Consider the following 10,696-nt stretch of genomic DNA (forward strand, 5'->3'; position numbering starts at 1 on the left):
AAAAGACTCTCACTATCCACCCTATCTAACCCTCTGATTATCTTGTATGTCTCTATTAAGTCACCTCTCCTCCTCCTTCTCTCTAACGAAAACAACCCCAAGTCCCTCAGCCTTTCCTCGTAAGACCTTCCTTCCATACCAGGCAACATCCTAGTAAATCTCCTCTGCACCCTTTCCAAAGCTTCGACATCCTTCCTATAATGCGGTGACCAGAACTGCACGCAATACTCCAGGTGCGGCCTCACCAGAGTTTTGTACAGCTGCATCATGACCCCGTGGCTCTGAAACTCGATCCCCCTACTAATAAAGGCTAACACACCATATGCCTTCTTAACAGCCCTATTAACCTGGGTAGCAACTTTCAGGGATTTATGTACCTGGATACCAAGATCTCTCTGCTCATCTACACTACCAAGAATCTTCCCATTAGCCCAGTACTCTGCATTGCTGTTTCTCCTTCCAAAGTGAATCACCTCACACTTCTCCGCATTAAACTCCATTTGCCATCTCTCAGCCCAGCTCTGCAGCCTATCTATGTCCCTCTGTACCCTACAACACCCTTCGACACTATCCACAACTCCACCGACCTTCGTGTCATCCGCAAATTTACTAACCCACCCTTCTACACCCTCATCCAGGTCGTTTATAAAAATGACAAACAGCAGTGGCCCCAAAACAGAACCTTGCGGTACACCACTAGTAACTAAACTCCAGGATGAACATTTGCCATCAACCACCACCCTCTGTCTTCTTTCAGCTAGCCAATTTCTGATCCAAAGCTCTAAATCACCTTCAACCCCATACTTCCGTATTTTCTGCAATAGCCTACCGTGGGGAACCTTATCAAACGCCTTACTGAAATCCATATACACCACATCCACGGCTTTACCCTCATCCACCTGTTTGGTCACCTTCTCGAAAAACTCAATAAGGTTTGTGAGGCACGACCTACCTTTCACAAAACCGTGCTGACTATCGCAAATGAACTTATTCTTTTCAAGATGATTATAAATCCTGTCTCTTATAACCTTTTCCAACATTTTACCCACAACCGAAGTAAGGCTCACAGGTCTATAATTACCAGGGCTGTCTCTACTCCCCTTCTTGAACAAGGGGACAACATTTGCTATCCTCCAGTCCTCCGGCACTACTCCTGTCGACAATGACGACTTAAAGATCAACAACAACGGCTCTGCAATCTCCTCCCTGGCTTCCCAGAGAATCCTAGGATAAATCCCATCTGGCCCAGGGGACTTATCTATTTTCACTCTTTCCAAAATTGCTAACACCTCCTCCTTGTGAATCTCAATCCCATCTAGCCTAGTAGGCTGTATCTCAGTAATCTCCTCGGCAACATTTTCTTTCTCTACTGTAAATACTGACGAAAAATATTCATTTAACGCTTCCCCTATCTCCTCTGATTCCGCACACAACTTCCCACTACTATCCTTGATTGGCCCTGTTCTAACTCTTATCATTCGTTTATTCCTGATATACCTATAGAAAGCCTTAGGGTTTTCTTTGATCCTATCCGCCAATGACTTCTCGTGTCCTCTCCTTGCTCTTCTTAGCCCTCCCTTTAGATCCTTCCTGGCTAGCTTGTAACTCTCAAGCGCCCTAACTGAGCCTTCACGTCTCATCCTAACATAAGCCGCCCTCTTCCTCTTGACAAGCGCTTCAACTTCTTGAGTAAACCACGGCTCCCTCGCTCGACAACTTCCTCCCTGCCTGACAGGTACATACTTATCAAGGACACGCATTAGCTGCTCCTTGAATAAGCTCCACATTTCGTTTGTGCCCATCCCCTGCAGTTTCCTTCCCCATCCTACACATCCTAAATCTTGCCTAATCGCGTCATAATTTCCTTTCCCCCAGCTATAATTCTTGCCCTGCGGTATATACCTGTCCCTGCCCATCGCTAAGGTAAACCTAACCGAATTGTGATCACTATCGCCAAAGTGCTCACCTACATCTAAATCGAACACCTGGCCGGGTTCATTACCCAGTACCAAATCCAATGTGGCATCGCCCCTGGTTGGCCTGTCCACATACTGTGTCAGAAAACCCTCCTGCACACACTGGACAAAAACAGACCCATCTAAAGTACTCGAACTATAGTATTTCCAGTCAATATTTGGAAAGTTAAAGTCCCCCATAACCACTACCCTGTTACTCTCGCTCCTGTCGAGAATCATCTTCGCTATCCTTTCCTCTACATCTCTGGAACTATTCGGAGGTCTATAGAAAACTCCCAACAGGGTGACCTCTCCTCTCCTGTTTCTAACCTCGGCCCATACTACCTCAGTAGACGAGTCCTCAAACGTCCTTTCTGCCGCTGCAATACTTTCCTTGATTAACAATGCCACACCCCCCCCTCTTTTACCCTCTTCTCTGTTCTTTCTGAAACATCTAAATCCCGGAACCTGCAACATCCATTCCTGCCCCTGCTCTACCCATGTCTCCGAAATGGCCACAACATCAGGATCCCAGGTACCAACCCATGCTGCAAGCTCACCCACCTTATTCCGGATGCTCCTGGCGTTGAAGTAGACACACTTTAAACCAAGTTCTTGCTTGCCAGTGCCCTCTTGCGTCCCTGTAACCTTATCCCCTACCTCACTACTCTCAACAGCCTGTACACTGGAACTACAATTTAGGTTCCCATTCCCCTACTGATTTAGTTTAAACCCCCCCGAAGAGCACTAACAAATCTCCCCCCCAGGATATTGGTACCCCTCTGGTTCAGGTGAAGACCATCCTGTTTGTAGAGGTCCCACCTACCCCAGAAAGAGCTCCAATTATCCAGGAAACCAAAACCCTCCCTCCTACACCTTCCCTGCAGCCACGTGTTCAACTCCTCTCTCTCCCTATTCCTCTCTTCGCTAGCACGTGGCACAGGCAACAACCCAGAGATAACAACTCTGGTTGTTCTCGCTCTAAGCTTCCACCCTAGCTCCCTGAATTTCTGCCTTAAATCCCCATCTCTCTTCCTACCTATGTCGTTGGTGCCTATGTGGACCACGACTTGGGGGTGCTCCCCCTCCCCCTTAAGGATCCCAAAAACACGATCGGAGACATCACGTACCCTGGCACCTGGGAGGCAACACACCAACCGTGAGTCTCTCTCGTTCCCACAGAACCTCCTATCTGTTCCCCTAACTATGGAGTCCCCAATGACTAATGCTCTGCTCCTCTTCCCCCTTCCCTTCTGAGCAACAGGGACAGACTCTGTGCCAGAGACCTGCACCCCATTGCTTACCCCTGGTAAGTCGTCCCCCCCAACAGTATCCAAAACGGTATACCTGTTGTTGAGGGAAACGGCCACAGGGGATCCCTGCACTGCCTGCTGGTTCCCTTTCCTTCCCCTGACGGTAACCCATCTACCTACTTCTTTTACCTGAGGTGTGACTGCCTCCCTATAACTCCTGTCAATAATCCCCTCCGCCTCCCGAATGATCCGAAGTTCATCCAGCTCCAGCTCCAGTTCCCTAACGCGGTCTGCGAGGAGCTGGAGTTGGGTGCACTTCCCGCAGATGCAGTCAGCAGGGACACTCTTGGCGACCCCTACCTCCCACATTCTGCAGGAGGAACATACAACTGCCTTTACCTCCATTCCCACTATTCTAGATTCCCAATAAATCTACTGAAAAACCAAACGAAAAAAAAAGTCAAAACTTGTTCGCTTAGCAATCCGACGGACTGAACTTTTTAAATAAAAAGCTTACCTTATCAACACACTAGAGTCCTTTATTTTTTGGTTAGAGGAGGAGGGTGGGTGGGAGACACTACACGTGTAGTGTCTCGGGTACTGCCACTGCCCAAATAAATAGTTTTCCCCTACCCAGCAGTCCCCAGTCCTCCGAAACAAAAAAGGGATTAACTTGTAACTTACTGAAATTGACTGCTCAGCTGAAAGTCCGCTCCACACCCCCTTCTATCAAGGCTGCTCCTCGCAAAAGACAAAGATTTTAAAACTGCCCAAATAAATAGTTTTCCCCTACCCAGCAGTCCCCGGTCCTCCGAAACAAAAAAGGGATTAACTTGTAACTTACTGAAATTGACCGCTCAGCTGAAAGTCCGCTCCGCACCCCGTTCTATCAAGGCTGCTCCACGCAAAAGACAAAGATTTTAAAACTGCCCAAATAAATAGTTTTCCCCTACCCAGCAGTCCCCGGTCCTCCGAAACAAAAAAGGGATTAACTTGTAACTTACTGAAATTGACCGCTCAGCTGAAAGTCCGCTCCGCACCCCGTTCTATCAAGGCTGCTCCTCGCAAAAGACAAAGATTTTAAAACTGCCCAAATAAATAGTTTTCCCCTACCCAGCAGTCCCCGGTCCTCCGAAACAAAAAAGGGATTAACTTGTAACTTACTGAAATTGACCGCTCAGCTGAAAGTCCGCTCCGCACCCCGTTCTATCAAGGCTGCTCCTCGCAAAAGACAAAGATTTTAAAACTGCCCAAATAAATAGTTTTCCCCTACCCAGCAGTCCCCGGTCCTCCGAAACAAAAAAGGGATTAACTTGTAACTTACTGAAATTGACCGCTCAGCTGAAAGTCCGCTCCGCACCCCGTTCTATCAAGGCTGCTCCTCGCAAAAAAAAAAAAAGAAAAAGAAAAAAGTACTTCATTGGCTGTAAAGTGCTTTGAGACATCCCGTGCTTGTGAAAGGCGCTATAGAAATGCAAGTTTTCTTTTCCTTTTCTGTATTATGAACCTTACGTTTGTCATAATCCTCCTTCTTCTGTTTCATTTTAATCTCTATATCTTTAGTCATCCACAAACTCTAGCTTTGGATGCTCTTCCTTTCCACCTCATAGGAATGTGTTTATTCTGTATTGACCCAGCTCCTCTTTGAAGGCCTCCTATAGTTTAATTACTATTTTGTCTACCAGTTTTTGACTTCAATTTACCTGAAGTGAGTCCTCCTCCAGTTAAGTATTTTTATTTTTGATTGTTTCTTGTCCTTTTCCATAACTATTCTAAAGCTGATGATACTACGATTACTGTTCCCCAAATCTTTCTACACAGAAACATGCAGCAATTACCCCGCTTATTCCCCTGAAGTAGATCCAGCACTGCTTCCTTCCTTGTTGGACTGGAAACACACCAGCTCTAATTTTAAGAGTATGACTTCTGGTTCTGAATTCTCCCACCAGAGGAAATTGTTTCTCTATATCTACCCTATCAAATCCCTTTAGCATTTTAAACATCTTGTTAAGGTCACCCCTCAACCTGCTTAGAGCAAGGGAATACAAGCCAAGTTCACCTTATTTTACTCTTTACTCCCTACTATCATTCTGGTGAATCGATGCTGAACCCCTTATTAGCAATGTACCTTTCCTGAGTTTCAGTGCCCAAACTGAATGCAATTTTTCACCTGGGGTCTGAAAAGGCTCTGTACAAATTAAGCATCATTCCCATACTTTTGCATTCCAGTTCCCTTGAGATAAAGGCCAACATTCCATTACAGATATTTTTATACTCCTGTTCCAGTTTTTAGCCATGAACACATAAATCCCATTGCTCCGCCATAGCTCCGTGTTTCTCACCATTAAAAGATATGACCATTTGTCTTTCTCAGGTCCAAGGTGGATGATGTCTCACATCTATCACTGAATTCAATGTACTGAATGGCCCAAGAACCTGTGAGTATTGGTGCCTATTTTCTTGGTCATGGGTTAAAGTTCGAAGTCTTCCTTCCACAGTTTCCTAATATCAACAATAAAAACAGAAAGTGCTGGAAATATTCAGCAGGTCTGGCAGCACCCATGGCGAGAGAAGCAGAGCCAGCGCCCCAGGTCGGTGACCTTTCATCAGAACTGGACTGACCTGAAATGTTAACTCTGCTTCTCTCTCCACAGACGCCGCCAGACCCACCGAGCACCCCCAGCACTCTCCCCCTTCATTTCAAGATTTCCAGCATCTGCAGTATTTTGCTTTTATTCTAATATCAGCATCTTGACCGTACAGGCACCTGTGTACCATTACTTTGTCGTTACTGTGACTCATGATTATTCTACATGTGTGTGTTGGAGCAGATGCTTAATGGGACAAAAATTGTGCAGTTGTTTATATGCCATTTCAGTGGATGCGGGGAGAATTCATAAACCAACAATGTGAAAACCAGTATGTTCTCATTATAACTAAGATTTGACTTGATGCATGACCTAAATTGAACATGAACTGGAACACACACAATTCAATATATTATGATCACTTCTTCCCAGAGGATCTTTTACTATGAAATTACTAATTAAACCTGCTTCATTGCACAATATTAAATCTAAAATAACTTTATCCCTAATTGGTTCCACAATGTATTGTTCCAGGAAATTGTCACAAAAGCATTCTATAAATTCATCTTCCAGATTACTTTTGCCAATTTGATTTGTCCAGTCGATATGATGGTTAAAATTATTACATTGCCTCTGTACATGCTCCAATTATTTCTTGCTTAATACTCTGTCCAACAGTATAACTACTGTTAGAGGGCCTGTAAACTACTCCCAACAGCATTTTCTGACCCTTTGTATTCCTAATCCCACCTATAGTGATTCTACATCCTGATCTTCCTAGCCAAGATCCTTTCTCACTACTGTCCATATGTCATCCTTTATTATCAGGGCTATCCCTCCTTTTCCATTCAGCCTGTCTTTTCGAAATGTTGTGTACCCTGGAACATTTATTTAATAACCTTGGTCACCTTGTAACCATGTATCGGTAATGGCGATGAAATCCAAACCATTTGTCTCTATTTGTGCCATTAGGTCATCTATCTTATTGTGAATGCTTTGTGCATTCAGATAAAGAGCCTATAATTTTTTTTTCCTACTATTCTTTGCATGGAACCTATTCACTGATGCACTACTACTGCTAAACTCGCGGGGCTGAATTTTCAGGGCTCCCTAAACGCAGGGATTGAGGTTGGGGTGGGGCACCAAACTCGGCGCCAACAATAATCACCAGGGTGGGGGTGGGGGGCAGAGGAATTGTGCTCTCCTCCCCATCGAGGCAAATTAAACTTGTTAAAAAACTTGTTTCGAGCTTGTTGAAGGGAGAGTGTGCAATATTTAAAGAGATGCACAGCTTTGAGAAGTTGTCAGTTTCTACTGGATCAGGCTCTCCATTACGGTCGTCGACCTCTTGATGGTGGAAGCCAAGCGTGTACATGCCAGCGACGTAACAGCACTCATGGCCTGGATGGACTCCTTCATTGTCTGTGCTTGGGTGCACATAGCCTCTGGAAGCTCTGCCAGATGTTCACTTATCTTACGCTGCAGCTGCAGCAGTTGCTGATGACTCCAGAGGCACATCATCAGCCTGGGACTTACCATCTGCCTGGTCTCTGGCAGATTTTCTACTGTCTGTGGCCTTGGCTGTCACAGCCTCCATCAGCTACTCAGGCGTGCCTGTGCTGTGCTCGCCGCGAACCCACCGAGGTGAGAGCTTCTGCGCTGGAGGAGAGTGCAGGGGAAAATGATGTGACGGTGCATCCTCTGAGGCTCCCTCCTCCTCCTCAGAGGTGGCCAGCTGTCCCCCCAGTCTTTGCAGCTCTCTGCTATTCAGCCTGACCTGCCTGAGAAAACAGATAGATTGGAGGGTTGAGGGCTTCCCATTGCATCATTCCAACAATTCCTACTGTGTAGCTCCATGTGTCCAGTGGTGGACACACGAGCACTCTGCCTTGTGTGCGCCAGAGGCTCCCTTCTGCCTCTCCATTCGGCCACTCACTTTCTTGGGCCTACACTCCTGTCTCACCATCATCAATGGAGTGGCCGCCTTGCTGCCCTGCCAACTCTAAGGCCTCTTCCTCTATGGGGGTCAGGATGAGCAGGAATGGTACACTTCCGCTGGTCTTCACCATTCTTTGAGGTTATGAGTGTAATATATGTTCGAGTTAAAGTAAAATAATACGATACGGCCAGAAACAGCATAGACATTCAGTTACTTCCTGTATGGTGTCAGGCTATCCTTCCACAATCACCTTCCACAACAATGATAGGGTAGGGTCACATGCTGTTTCATCTCTTAGTTGCTCGCATTTGTGGGGTCGCAAGCTCATGAGGTCGATCTTTAGGACATCCTCAATCTCAGTATCCATACCATGGACATGCAAATCTAGCGAGACATCTGCATCTTTATTCAGGTTAGGCAACCTGCTCAGAGTGTCCAATGTGACCATTTTGCTGCCTGGTTTATATCGGGTCTCACAATCATTCACCAAAAGTTGCTGCAACCACGGAGGAGCACTCATGAGCAGTTTGCACCATATGGTTTCAAGTGGCTTGTGGTCAGGCTCAACTGTAAAATGTTTTCTGAAAAAGTACATGTGAAACCTAGTGACTCAAAAAACAAAAGCAAAGCTTTCACGGTTGATGTTAGAGTAATTGGATTGGGTTTGCGACAAACTCTTTGACGTGAAGACGATTGGCTTCCCTTCCTGCATGATGCAGGTGCCTAATCCCTTTTGAGATGTGTTGCTCTCGAGTGTGGTCTCCTTGGTCGGTTCATAATACGTAACATGTGACAGAGCTAATTTTAAGAACTCAAACACCTGCTAGTGATCTTCCTGCCACAAGGGGTATCTTTATGTAGCAACTCAGTGAAATTGGGGTTGTATGGGGCCAAGAGGTTGAACAGCCCTAGACACCGTTGTAGGTCTTCCTGGTCTTGAGGAGTTGGTATGATACTGACATCCTTGATCTTATCTGGGTCTGGGGTATTCCTGGGGCAGAATATATCGACCCAAAGAAATTGATGCGCCAACATTGACCTGACACCTCTTGTTATTAAACACAAAGCCCTCACAATGAGCAGCCAGCATTAGCAAATGCAAGTTTTGGTCAAACTCTGCCTTGGTCCGCCCTATCATCACAATATGGGCAGCACAGAGGCGCAGTGGTTAGCACCGCAGCCTCACAGCTCCAGCAACCCGGGTTCAGTTCTGGGTCCTGCCTGTGCGGAGTTTGCAAGTTCCCCCTGTGACTGCGTGGGTTTTCGCCGGGTGCTCCGGTTTCCTCCCACAGCCAAAGACTTGCAGGTTGATGGGTAAATTGGCCATTATAAATTTCCCCTAGTATAGGTAGGGGAATTGAGGGAAGGTGGGGATGTGGTAGGAATATGGGATTAATGTAGGATTAGTATAAATGGGTGGTTGATAGTCGGCACAGACTCGGTGGGCCGAAGGGCCTGTTTCAGTGCTGTATCTCTAAATCAATAAATAAAAATAAATAATATTGTCAGATATACAAATACAGCCCAGGTCATTTTCCATTATTCTGTCCATGTATTGATGGAAAATGTCCTGGCTGACACACAGACCAAATAGTAACCGTCTGAAACAGTATCTTCTGAGCAGCCTTCTAAAAGTTGTGAGTAGCTGGGACCTCTTGGCTAAGTGAATAGACCAGTAGCCATTCTTCACGTCGAGCTTTGAAAAGTATTTAGCACCAGTAGACTTAGGATTCAGCTCCTCTATGGTCTGAGTTTTATACAGGCATCTCTTGAGGGCTATATTCAGTTGGCGTGGGTCTAAGCAAATCCTGAGATTGCCATCTTTCTTCAACACGCAGATAATGGAGTTGCACCAATCAGAATGCTGGTGCACTCAGTGGATGACTCCATTGTGCTTCATCTCATCCAGCTCCACTTTAAGCTTTTCTTGAATGCGCACACTGCACTTCCCTGGCACGCTGATAGCAGAAACTGCATCTTCCATTACGTGCAATATTGCATCACCCTTGAAATTGCCGATTGCATCAAACCTGTCTGAGTAAAGTAATTTCAGGTCTCTAACCTACTCAAAGCACTTCGCGTTGCAACCTTCCGTACCTTTCAGTGAGGTGCTGACCTCATGTATTGTGATGATTCATAAATCTTGGCATACTGGAAGTCCTGTGACACCTAGTCCAGTTGTTTCTACAATATAAAACATTTGTGATAGCCATTCAGAGCTCCCTTAACTGAACTGTAAGGTTATAATTCCAATGCACTTGATTGGAGAACCATTGTAGGCAGTCGGCCAAGCCATGCTAGGACGTACCATAGGTTCCCATTTCTTTAAGTACATTTCCTTCAGTATATGGTTGGACAGAATATTTACGCTTGCTCTGGTGTTGAGATTTACTCAGAGCTTATGCTTGTCACTCTTCTGTGGACATATAATCCCAATCACGGTGAATGCCTCAGATTGCATAGTAGCATTGATATGTTGATCCAAATTGACTAGGTGGAATGCTTGCTCACTGTTCGCACGAGTGCGTTCTTCATCCGTGTCCTCCTAGCAATCTGCCTCTATGCTGACCTGATGTACCTGCTTGGGTTTTTGTTGTGTATTGGCATATTTTTTGTTGTGTTTGCCATGCCTTATTACAGATGTTCTCTCCTGTGTGCAGTATCTGAGTTCAGCCTTCTGCACTGCCTTGCTCAATGTCCTTGATTGCCACAAGCTTTAAGCTGGTCCTGGTACACTGGACAACTGTGAATTGGGTAAGTCAGGCTACATTTGCCACAAGGCTTAGCAGATTTCTGAGCCTTGGTTACCATACCAATTGTCATAGCCACCTCAATGGCTGTAACTGTTGGCGCCCAGCCATGAGGACTTCAAATTCCCTTCAATCATTTCGTAGTGCATCTACGATATGCCCTTTTTTTTTATAGCAGGTCTTTTTGAAAGGTTTCTAGTGGGGTAGATGC

The sequence above is a fragment of the Heterodontus francisci genome, chromosome 10, assembly GCF_036365525.1.
Source record: "Heterodontus francisci isolate sHetFra1 chromosome 10, sHetFra1.hap1, whole genome shotgun sequence".
NCBI lineage: Eukaryota > Metazoa > Chordata > Chondrichthyes > Heterodontiformes > Heterodontidae > Heterodontus > Heterodontus francisci.